Source organism: Mobula hypostoma, chromosome 8 (assembly GCF_963921235.1).
Source record: "Mobula hypostoma chromosome 8, sMobHyp1.1, whole genome shotgun sequence".
In the NCBI taxonomy this organism is placed as follows: Eukaryota; Metazoa; Chordata; class Chondrichthyes; order Myliobatiformes; family Myliobatidae; genus Mobula; species Mobula hypostoma.
This window is the reverse complement of record NC_086104.1, coordinates 126747454-126758920: the sequence shown is the minus strand read 5'-3', so window position 1 is coordinate 126758920 and position 11467 is coordinate 126747454.

The window sequence follows — 11467 nt, the reverse complement described above, 5'->3', positions numbered from 1 at the left end:
ATAAATATTTTTCTTTTTACGGAAGAAAATCAATGGAAAGGCACGGAAATTAATGTCTTGTATATTACCCCCAAAAATCAATTAAAAGGTGTGGAATTGGGGTTGTGAGATTTCAACTGCTGTGCGGATCAGAGGAAGAAAGGCAGGAAGGGAGGGAGCTGGCGATGCAGCATCTGCCGCTGGGATTCCCAGCTTGTAATTTACCGGGAGCTCGACAATACACTTTTAATTGCTGCAGAATTACGCCGTGTTCAGAGATGAACTCGTTACTTCTGTTCTTAACGTTATTTTATTTTCCTTTTGTACTTAAACCGACGAATCCCTGCCGGCAGACCCTTTCAGTATTTGCAGGGAAACCTTGAATAATCTTGGGTGTGTGATTTGGCCAGATTTGGTGATCTTTTGGCATTAACCGCCGATTTAAATCTTGATTCGTGACGGCGATTTGTGTGTGTGTGTGTGTGTTTTTTCTCGCCCGGTGTACGGTTTTGAGCACGCCACACCGTTCATTGTTCACATTGGTCGCTCATTGTCACGGGGGATGCATTTCCACGGTTTAGTGGACAGGTACATGTTAAAACAGCTTCTACCACAATTACGCCTTGTATAATGCAGGACCCTGGGACCCAGGGGATGTTTGTTTGGTGTTCTGGAGGCGGGGGTGGGGGTGATTTGATATGAGGGCAGTTGTGCCTAGATTGTCACTTGAAGCAGAAAACCTCTGATTTCGAGGGTGTTGCCAAGAGCTTCGGTTACAATGACCCCTCGGTGGCAACCTCACAGTAAGTGGTGGGGGTTACTGATTTAGCCCTGAACTAGGTCCTGAAGTCGATTACCTCCCGTATCGCTGAGGATCTGTCATCGAGTCCCACTGTCTCTCATCTGCATGGTGAGCAAATTCATCTGAAAACAGTTCCTGCGCCCACAAGTGTGCTGACAGTCGCCGGCTGCTCGCAATGAGCACGTTGTGGCAAAGCCCTCCCAGCGCCGCACGATCAGTAATGTCCTCCAGTAAAGGCATTGTCATCAGTAACATCGGGTAGCCGCTCACCGCAGCCAGCCCCACGCCTGCGGTAGAAGGGGAACGTGCTCGAAACGCTCAGCAGGTCGGGCATGGGACTGGGCAGACAACAGGGGAGGCGTTAATTGTGGGGGGAAAGCACAGGGAAATGAAACCAAACCCCGATCCTTGCGAATGACAGAGCAGGCTCAAAAGGCAGTCTGACCCGCTGCTCTTTTCTACACCGCCCCCCCCCATTTGCTTTTGTTCCTCTGGCTGGCCCCTCTCGTTCTGTCCACCAAAGATGTGAGAACTTAGAGCTCAGCTGCCTGTGTTCTGATTTAAACTCCAGGTGCCAGTGGCTCCAGCTTAAACGATTATTTATAATAGCCGATCGCAGTTCCAAATCCTTCTGTACCCTCTCCCGCCACTCCTACCTAAAGCTGGTCAGCGTAACTCCTATCCTGATTTACTGCCACTCTCCCAGCTGCCAAGGCCAAATTGCTGTCCATACCTTTTGTAAGTGTTCCTCAAACCCACCTCTTTTGATAAGGCTGTCTTCATCTGTTCATATGGCGCAGTGTATTAATCTCCTCTTACCAACATCCCTGTTGAATTAAACGAGATATTTTGCTAAATCTGTGGAAATGCATAAACAAGACCCCCCTTTTTTAAACAGCAACTCAGCTCTTTAAGTGGGCCCAGAAAAGATGCCTTTTTTGGCCATTCCCATAATTCACATTATAGAGCAGCATGATCAAGACATTTTCTCTTGAGCCTCTTGGGAACAAAGGAAGAAATGGGGAAGCCAAACAGTCACTCCCATCCTTCAGCTAATCTAAAATTCAACCCCATTTACCCGCTCCCTCCACTTTCCTTCTACTCTTTTTATCTGCTCATCTTCCCTCCACCCCACCTTCACCCCACATTCCTTCTTCTCAGGTTCCAAATCTCTGGTCCCATTTTAGCCTCCACATCACGTCCTAGACTCTGTTGCCCATCCCTCCCCGACCTGATCCCATCTGCTTGTCGTCCTTACTAACTCAGATTCACATACAACTTGCCAGCCTCTAGTTTGCCCCTTCCCCTCACCTCTTTATCTCCCCCACCTCTTTCAGTCCAACACGTCAACTGCCCACTTCCAACTGCAGATATGACCTGACCTAATGACTTTTCCAGCAGCTTGTTTTATCTTGTGCCAGATTCCAGCATCTGTGGTCTCTTGCATCTCTTTTCGGAAGTAATCCCTTAGAGTTTCTGTCATGCTGTTAATTCTGCATTGTATGCTGTCCAAGTAGAGCCCAGAGCTTGATGTAGTAACCCAGTTTAGTTGGTCATGGGGCCTTTGGGGCAAATTGACCATAATATTACAGAATTTTACATTGGAAAAGAGAGGGGTGAGGTTCATTGTGGAACTAGGATCTTAAATCTAAACAAAGGAAACTAATAATAATGTTGAGAATGAGAAGAGAATTACCCGTGATTGATTAGGGGAGTGTATTGAAAGGCATGAGAGTATACAAGCAATGTTTAGCATCAAAAGAAACAAAACATAAATTGCAAAATAATCACAAACGAGAAAATCTGCAGATGTCAGAAATCCAACCAACACACAGAAAATGCTGGAGGAACTCAGAAGGCCAGGCAGCATCTATGGAAAAGAGTACAGTTGACGTTTTGCGCCGCGACCCTTTGGCAGGACTGGAGAAAGGGAGCTGAGGAGTAGATTTAAAATGTGGGGGGAGGGGAGAGAGAAACACGAGGTGATTAAGTGAAAACTGGCGGGGGGAGGGTGAACTATAGAGCTGGGAAGTTGATTGGTGAAAGAGATACAAGGCTGGAGAAAGGGGAGTCTGATAGAAGAGGACAGAAGGCCATGGGGAAAAAAGTGGGGTGGGGTGGGGCACCAGAGGGAGGGATGGGCAAGGAGATAATGTGAGAGAGGGAAAAGGGAATGGGGAATGGTGAAGGGGTGGGGGGAACGCATAACCAGAGGTTCGAGAAATCGATGTTCTTCCGGTCCTTCCAGGTGAGGCGCCACTTCACCTGTGAGTCTGTTGGGGTCATACACTGTGTCTGGTATTCCTATTGTGGCCTCCTGTATATTGGTGAGACCCGACATAGATTGGGAGCCGCTTCGCCGAGCACCTACGCTCTGTCCGCCAGAGAAAGCGGGATCTCTCAGTGGCCACCCATTTTAATTCCACTTCCCATTCCCATCCCGATATGTCTATCCATGGCCTCCTCCACTGTTGTGATGAGGCCACACTCAGGTTGGAGGAACAACACCTTATATTCTGTCTGTGTAGCTTGCCTCCAACCTGGTGGTGTGAACATCGATTTCTCGAACTTCCGGTAATGCCCCCACCCCCACCTTCACCATTCCCCATCCCCTTTTCCCTCTCTCACCTTATCTCCTTGCTTGCCCATCATCTCCCTCTGGTGCTCCTTCCCCCTTTTCATTCTTTCATGGCCTCTGTCCTCTTCTATCAGACTCCCCCTTCTCCAGCCCTGCATCTCTTTCACCAATCAACTTCCCAGCTCTTTACTTCATCCCCTCCCCTCCAAGTTTCACCTATCACCTTGTGTTTCTCTCTCCCCTTCCCCAACCATTTTAAATCTACTCCTCAGTTTTTTTTCTCCAGTCCTGCTGAAGGGTCTCTGCCCGAAACATCGACTATACTCTTTTCCATAGATTGCCTGGTCTACTGAGTTCCTCCAGCATTGTGTGTGTGTTAATTGCATAAAATATTTCTTTAAGACACAAATTGGGAAGGAAAAGTGATTTATGTATGGCTGACGAGAAACTAGAAATTTCTTCCTTGAATTCAAGGAAGAGGCTTGTAAAGTTGCCAGAAATAGCATTAAACCTGATGATTGGGAGCATTTTAGAATGTGGCAAAGGAAGAGCAAGCAACTGATGAAGATAAGCAAGGTAGAGTTTGATAGTATACTGTTAGGAAGATAAAATGGACTGTAAGAGCTTTTGTATGTGTGTGGGAAGGGAAGGGCAGGCAAATGTAAGACCCCTTACAGATAGTGACAGGAACATTTATAATGAAGAGTAGGCATTACAGAGGAATTAATCAATCACTTTGCACCACTCTTCACAGAAGAAGCCACACACAAAACCTGACAGACATATTGCTGAATCAAAGGGTCTAGTGAACTAAAGGAACTGAGGTGAGTAAACAGTCCTCAAAAAGTTGGTGAGCTGGAAAAGGCAATAGATCTGGAGGACCTGGTTTTGGACTCAGTGAATACTCTAGATGACATTTTCCAAAGCTCTGTAGATTCTGGAATTGTTCCTGTGTTTTGAAGGATAACAGATATAACCCACTCAGAACAGTGAGGACTCTGAGATGCCTGAAATCAGCTCCATCAAAACTCCACCTTGCTCTCCAGAAGCTGAACTAGACCCTGCAATCTTGCTGCCGTATTCCACCCTGTGTTGCCATCTCCTACCTTGGTAACACCACCAGCTCATCTACTGGTGAAATCTTTGTCTGTGTCTCTGTCCTTCCAGCCTGACAATTCTGATGCTCTTCTGACTGGTCTCCTTCATTATACCCTCAGTAAACTTGAAGACATTCGAAGCTCAGCTGCTGTCCTGGCTCCTACTGGGTTTCACATACCTATATCTATGCTTGCTGGTTTATTGCAGATCCAGCTTGGTGCCTAACAGGATGGAGTACTGTTTGCCATGCTCAGGGAACGATGGGTTTGCACTGGAGAGTGTGCAGTGGTGGGGCCATTTAGGGAGGAAATTCCAGAGCTAAAGATCTTTACAGATGGAGCAATTAAATCTGGGATGGCCAAGTATCAGAACAGGAACAGCTCACAGATCGTGGGAGGCTGCAGGTTATTACAGAGATAGGAAGGAGGCAAGCTTGTAGACTCAGTTGAGGAAATTAAGGGATCCCACCAGGGGATGGTGTAGGGCAGATGGCTGTTTTATGAAACTGTACCATCAAGCTCCCCTCTGGAATGGCATATTCTAATTGCCTAATGTCTAATTCAGACAAGGGTAATACCTGGATTTTCACTCCCACCCCACTTCCCTGAATTCTTCAACTACAGCACTGTCCTTAATGAGTACAGATGAGAGGAATTTACTTAAGATTTCACTGACACCCTGCTGGCTCCACAGAGAGATTGTTGCTCTAATCCCGAACCAGCCCATACTCTTTTCCCAGTTACTCTCTTGCCTTTAGTATAAAAATGCTTTGGGATTTTTCTTAATGTTGTGTTGTTTTGATGCAATTCAGCTTTGTGTTCTCGCCACTTGTCTCATAATGCTAGTGTCTGCTCTCCCTCTTTTATTTGGCTGGACCTTCCCTCCAGCTGTGCATCCACAAAGTCTCCTACTCCCCTGGGAAAATCCTTCCCCAACAACACAAGAAAATCATCCCATTGGGCTCTTCCTGGTTAAGGTACATTGCTGCCCGGCCTGTCTCACCTTCCTAGAAATGGTCCCAGATAATGTGGAAATCTAAAGCCCTCCTTCCTACACTATCTGACCTATCTTTCTAGTCCTTCACTGGCTACCATGTGGCACTTGAACCAATCCAGATACGATAACCTTGGAACTTGCTTTAATTCCTTTTGCAGCACATCTTCCTTTTTAGCTACATCAACAATACAGATGTGGACCATGACCCCTGACTGCTTATTTCCCCCTTTAAGGATGGCCTGCAACCTCTCTGGTTCTGGCACCAGGGAGCTGACACACAACCTTTGATTCACAAGTCTCCAGTGCCTGTTAGTTCCCCCCCTCTATTGAATTTCCTCCCTCTATCATCCTTGAACGCCTGCTCCTCTCTCCTTCTGGACTGAGCCATAATCTTGAACACAAGAGATCTGTGTGTGATGAAAATCTTGGGAACCCACACAAAATGTTGGAGGAACTCAGCAGGTCAGGCAGCATCTATGGAGGGGAATAAGCAGTCAGTGTTTTGGGCCGAGACTCTTCATCAGGACTGGAAAGGAAAGGGGCAGAAGCCATATAAGAAGGTGGTGGTGGGGAAGGAGAATAATCTGGATAGGTAAAATCAGGTGAGGGGAAAAGTGGGTGGGTGGGGGAGGGGTTTGAATGAAGAAGCTGGGTTCTTCATTCAAATTAAGAATTAAAGGGCTGAAGAAGAAGGAATCTCGTAGGAGAGGACAATGGACCGTAGAAAAAAGGGAAGGAGGAGGTGTTGGGCAGATGACGAGAAGAGAAGGGGCAGAGGGTAACTGGAATGGGGAATGGAACAAGAGAGAAGGGGGAGAAATTACAGGAAGTTCGGGAAACATTGTTCACACCATTATTGGAGGCTACTCAGAATATTGTGTGTAGTGTTATAATTTTGGGTCTGGCTGTACTCAGTGAAGATGAATTGAACCCACTATTTTCCAACACAGAAACAGTTTTGGGGTAAGATGCCTTCTGAGGCTTGCTTGATCGGCTGCCTTCCATTTTCTGCCTGATGATCACGTAGTCCTTCTCTGACTGCTTTTCCTTAAAGCTGCATGTAAGTCGTGTAAATTTCAAACCTGTGGTTACACCAGAGTGCCTCCAGGTGGTGCTGAAGCTCCCAAACCCAGAGCACAAGCTGGCCCAACAGGAGGCATCTCTTCTAGACAAGAAAGGAGACAGTCATACTTCAAGCTGTACGACGCAAGAGGACTGAGCTCACCAGTCATACTTATAATTTCGAAAGGGACCATTAAATCTGTTGCCGAACTTTACGTGAACTCTCTCGAACCATGCTTTGCTGCCTGCTCCTTTTTTCCTTTGCCCCAATAGTTTCTCCTGTGAGTTGCTGCCAATTCTTCAATTTGCCTTGGAAAGAGAGATGAAAGGCTCTGTAGAATGCTAATCGTTGAAGAAGCAGCAAAGTCCTTGAGAGCGGAGAGGGACAAGTAGGTGGCAAACAAGCAGAGCACATGTGGGAACAGGCGCCACGTCAGCATCGTGATTAGTGCGACACTAATCGGGGGCAGTGGAGTTTGGAGTTCAATCCTGACATTATCTGTAAGGAGTCTGTACGTCCTCCCCGTGAAATGCTTGGGTTTTCCACGGGGGCCTAGGTTTCCTCCCACAGTCCAAAGACATAGCGGTAGTAGGCTAACTGGTCATTGTAATTTGTTCCGTGATTAGGCTAGGCTACATCAGGGGTTGGGTACGCTGGGTACCTGGGGTGGAAGGTGTTGCATTGGGTAGTAACATACAACAGGTCTTCGAGCAGGTTCACTGACACCCCGTCTGCCCGTCCATTCTATGGGCAGGAGGAGTCAGTGTACCAGGCTTACACGGGAGTGTGAGAGGTTGCAGCCCCTGTTTGAGTTTCTCAAGCGGCTGCTGCTGAGGTTCTGGCTACACTTTACCCCTGCACTCCTCATCTACGGGCACCCAGTTCAGAAAGGAGCAGGACGTGAGGAGGATCTCCTGGTGGGCTCGATCCTGGACCTGGCCAAGATGGCCATTCACAGGTCTAGGTGGCAGAAACTGCCTGGGCTTCTGAGGATATGTTCATGCCTGGCTGTCCTTGGAGAGGGAGCACGCAGTCACTTCCAGGAGCGGTGACCTCCCCCGGGGGTGTTGACTGTTTTATAGATGGTAGCAACTATATTTTAATCTGAGTATACTTACTGTCTTGTAAATATTGAAAGTCTCTACCTTGTGTATATGTGGCGTAGATAAGCCTTTATAATTTTGTAAAAAAGGGCTGCTGGGCAGTGTGGCTCAAGGGGGTGGAAGGGCCTGTGAAATGCTGTATCTCAATAAATCAATTTACTGATTACTTTTGTTAGTGTTTTTACACTAATTCATATATTTGATTTTTTTTTTAGCTTTTTGCCATTAACTAAACATTTAAATAGAGTTATGCCAGAGTGGGCTTTATGTTTTCAGCAAACGTCACTATGTTGTGTGTTGCCATAGCTGGAGTGTGAATTGTAGAAAGCCTGATGTTTAAGAGAAGGGAATAGAGGATATGGATAGTTTTCTTTCCCCCCCCCTCGCCCCCCAGGCCTCTATTACACCGGGTAAAGAAATGCTGGATCAGACTTGGGTCGGTGTGATGGAAAGGATACACAGTGGAGATGGAACCCAAAAGAAAACTGATGTGGTTCAGCAGGGAAATTCTCCCTGTTGACTTTGAGAAGCCAGAAAGATAGCCAGAATGCAAATAAAGGAACAGTGAAGAAAGAGGGGTGGGGGACAGGATTTGATAATTGATAACAAACAAGAGAAATTCTGCAGATGCCGGAAATCCAAGCAAACACAAAATACTAGAGGAAGTCAGCAGGCCAGGCAGCATCTATGGAAAAGAGAACAGTCGACGTTTCAGGCCGAGACCTTTCATCAGGACTGGGAAAAAAGGATGAGGAGTCCGAGTAAGAAGGTGGGAGGGTGAGGGGAGGAAGAAACACAGGGTGAGAGGTGAAACCGGGAGGGGGTGAGAGGGGTGAAGTAAAGAGCTGGGAAGTTGATTGGTGAAAGAGATACAGGGCTGGAGAAAGGGGAGTCTGATAGGAGAGGACAGAAGGCCATGGAAAAAGAAAAGATGGAGGAGCACCAGAGGGAGGTGATGGACAGGTAAGGAGATAAGGTGAGACAGAAAAATGGGAATGGGGAATGGTGAAGGAGAGGGGCATTACTGGAAGTTCGAGAAACTGATGTTCATGCCATCAGGTTTGAGGCATAAAATAAGTTGTTGCTCCTCCAACCTGAGCGAAGCCTCATCGCGACAGTGGAGGAGGCCGTAGACTGACATGTTGGAATGGGAGTGGAAAGTGGAATTAAAATGGGTGGCCACTGGGAGAACCCACTTTTTCTGGCGGACGGAGCATAGGTGCTCGGCAAAGCAGTCTCCCAATCTACGCTGGGTCTCATCAATATGTAAGAGGCCACACCAGGGATACCAGATACAATAGATGAACCCAAATAGACTCACAAGTGAAGTGTCACCTCACCTAGAAGGACTGTTTAGGGCCATGGATGGTAGTGAGGGAGGAGGTGTAGGGGCAGGTGTAGCATTTGTTCTGCTTGCAAGGGTAAGTGCCAGGAGGGGGATCAGTGGGGAGGGACGAATGCGGAAGGCAGAAAGTGGGGGTGGGGAAAGATGTACTTCGTGGTGGGATCCCTTTGGAGATGGTGAAAGTTGCGGAGAATTATGTGCTGGACATGGAGGCTGGTGGAGTGGTAGGTGAGGACAAGAGGAACCCTATCCCTAGTAGGGTGGCGGGAGGATGAGGTGAGGGCAGACGTGTGCAAAATGGAAGAGATGCGGTTGAGGGCAGTGTTGATGGTGGAGGAAAGGAAGCCCCTTTCTTTGAAAAAGGAGAACATCTCCTTCGTTCTGGAATGAAAAGCTTCATTCTGAGAGCAGATGTGGCAGAGCCAGGGGAATTGAGAGAAAGGGGTGGCATTTTTACAAGTAACAGGATGGGAAGAGGTATAGTCCAGGTAGCTGTGAGAGTCTGTGGGTTTATAATAGACAACAGTAGATAAGCTGTCTCTAGACGTGGAGCCACGTGTGTGAGTACGTGGCCAGGTGGTTAAGGCATTGGACTAGCTGCCTGAAGGTCATGAGTTTGAGCCCCAGCCAAGGGAACTTGTCGTGTCCTTGAGCAAGGCACTTAATCACACATTGCTCTGCGACGACACTGGTGCCAAGCTGTATGGGTCCTAATGCCCTTCCCTTGGACAACATTGGTGTCGTGGGGTGGGGAGACTTGCAGCATGGGCAACTGCTGGTCTTCCAGGCAACCTTGCCCAGGCCTGCGCCTTGGAGAGTGAAGACTTTCCAGGTGCAGATCCACGGTCTTGCAAGACTAACGATGCCTTTGTAAGACATGGAGACAGAGAGATCGAGAAGGGGGAGGGAGGTGTTGGAAATGGACTAGATAAATTTAGGGCAGGCTGGAGGTTGGAGGCAAATTTGGTGAAGTCGACGAGCTTTGCATGGAAGCAGCACCGATGCAGTTGTCAGTGTAGCATAGGAAAAGTTGGGGAGTGACGCTAGTGTAGACTTGGAACATAGACTGTTCTACGTAGCCGACAAAAAGGCAGGAATAGCTGGGAACCATGCAAGTGCATGTAGCTACACCTTTTGTTTGAAGGAAGTGGGAGGAGCCAAAGGAGAAATTATTGAGAGTGAGGACAAGTTCTACCAGATGGAGGAGAGTGGTGCTGCAGGGGAACAGGTTGGGTCTGGTGTCCAGAAAGAAACGGAAAGCTTTGAGGCCTTCCTGGTGGATGAGTGGAGGTATATAGGGACTGGACATTCACAGTGAAAATGAGATGCTTGGGGCCAGGGAACTTGAAATCATTGAAAAGATCAAGAGCATGTGCTCTTGTTAGCTGGTTGGATAGCATTTCTTTGTAAGTGGAATCCATTGTGCATAATGATGAGTGTTTCAAGAAAAGCTGTATTAGTTAGCCAGTAGACAGGGGAAAACTAGAGATGCAAGGCAATTATACCAAGTGATTAATAAAAATGCATGAGTAAAGTACAGGTTGACCTTCACTAATCCGGCACCATTGGGACCCGAGGAGTGCCGGATTAGTGAAAATACTGAATTACAGAAGGATCACATTAAGCATAATCAGTGCCGGATTATCGAAGGAACTGGATTACAGGTAGTCGGATTAGTGAACTAGAATTCTGTACTAGAATTTGAAATGATATTGGAAAGGGAAAAGGAGGATCTAGTCATCAAAGCCACATTGAAACCCACAGAGAATAATCTGATCTAATTTGGAGAGACCCACTAGAGTTAGGACCTCAAGAGTTGCAATGAGGATGTGCAGTTTTGTATAGGGTTGTTCAAGTAATGGAGATGATTGTGCAGCTGAAGGAAATGTGGGGATAGGCTTCATGGTGCCCCATTGGTGGAACAGGAGTATGCTATTGTTTGTATGGATTGCACCAGGGGATTGCATCTTACAGAAAGAATAAGTGTTTGAAGAGACTTTAAAGAAATAAGTGGAAGGGAGGGATTAAAAGGCACTGGGCAATTGGTCAGAAATTGAGGTTGGAGCATGATGGTAAAAGGAAAATGATGAGATGAAAAATATTTAATCTACGAGAGAGAGATAAGAACTACATGAATGAAACACCAGAGCAGAATGATGTTAGAATCCGTGTCAAATAAATAATGTATATACAAAGCCTGTGATTGAATTCTAGGAGTAAATTTACCAGAGGGTATGTCAGAGTAGTCAAGCAGTCAGAACTGGGAACCCAATATACCAGTGTATAGATAAAGTTGGGAAGAAATAACTGTTGTCAATAAGAATGAAATAATTCCATGATACAAGGTCGTAGGCAGCAGAGATTTACGGTTAAAATTTAGAAAAAGAGGAAAGGATGTTAGACTCTAGTATGAATTCTGAAGAGGCTCCCACTACGATTACAGAAATTAGAAAAATTTACAGCAATGATAGATTGTTATGGAAATTTTAACTTCAAGTGGCCA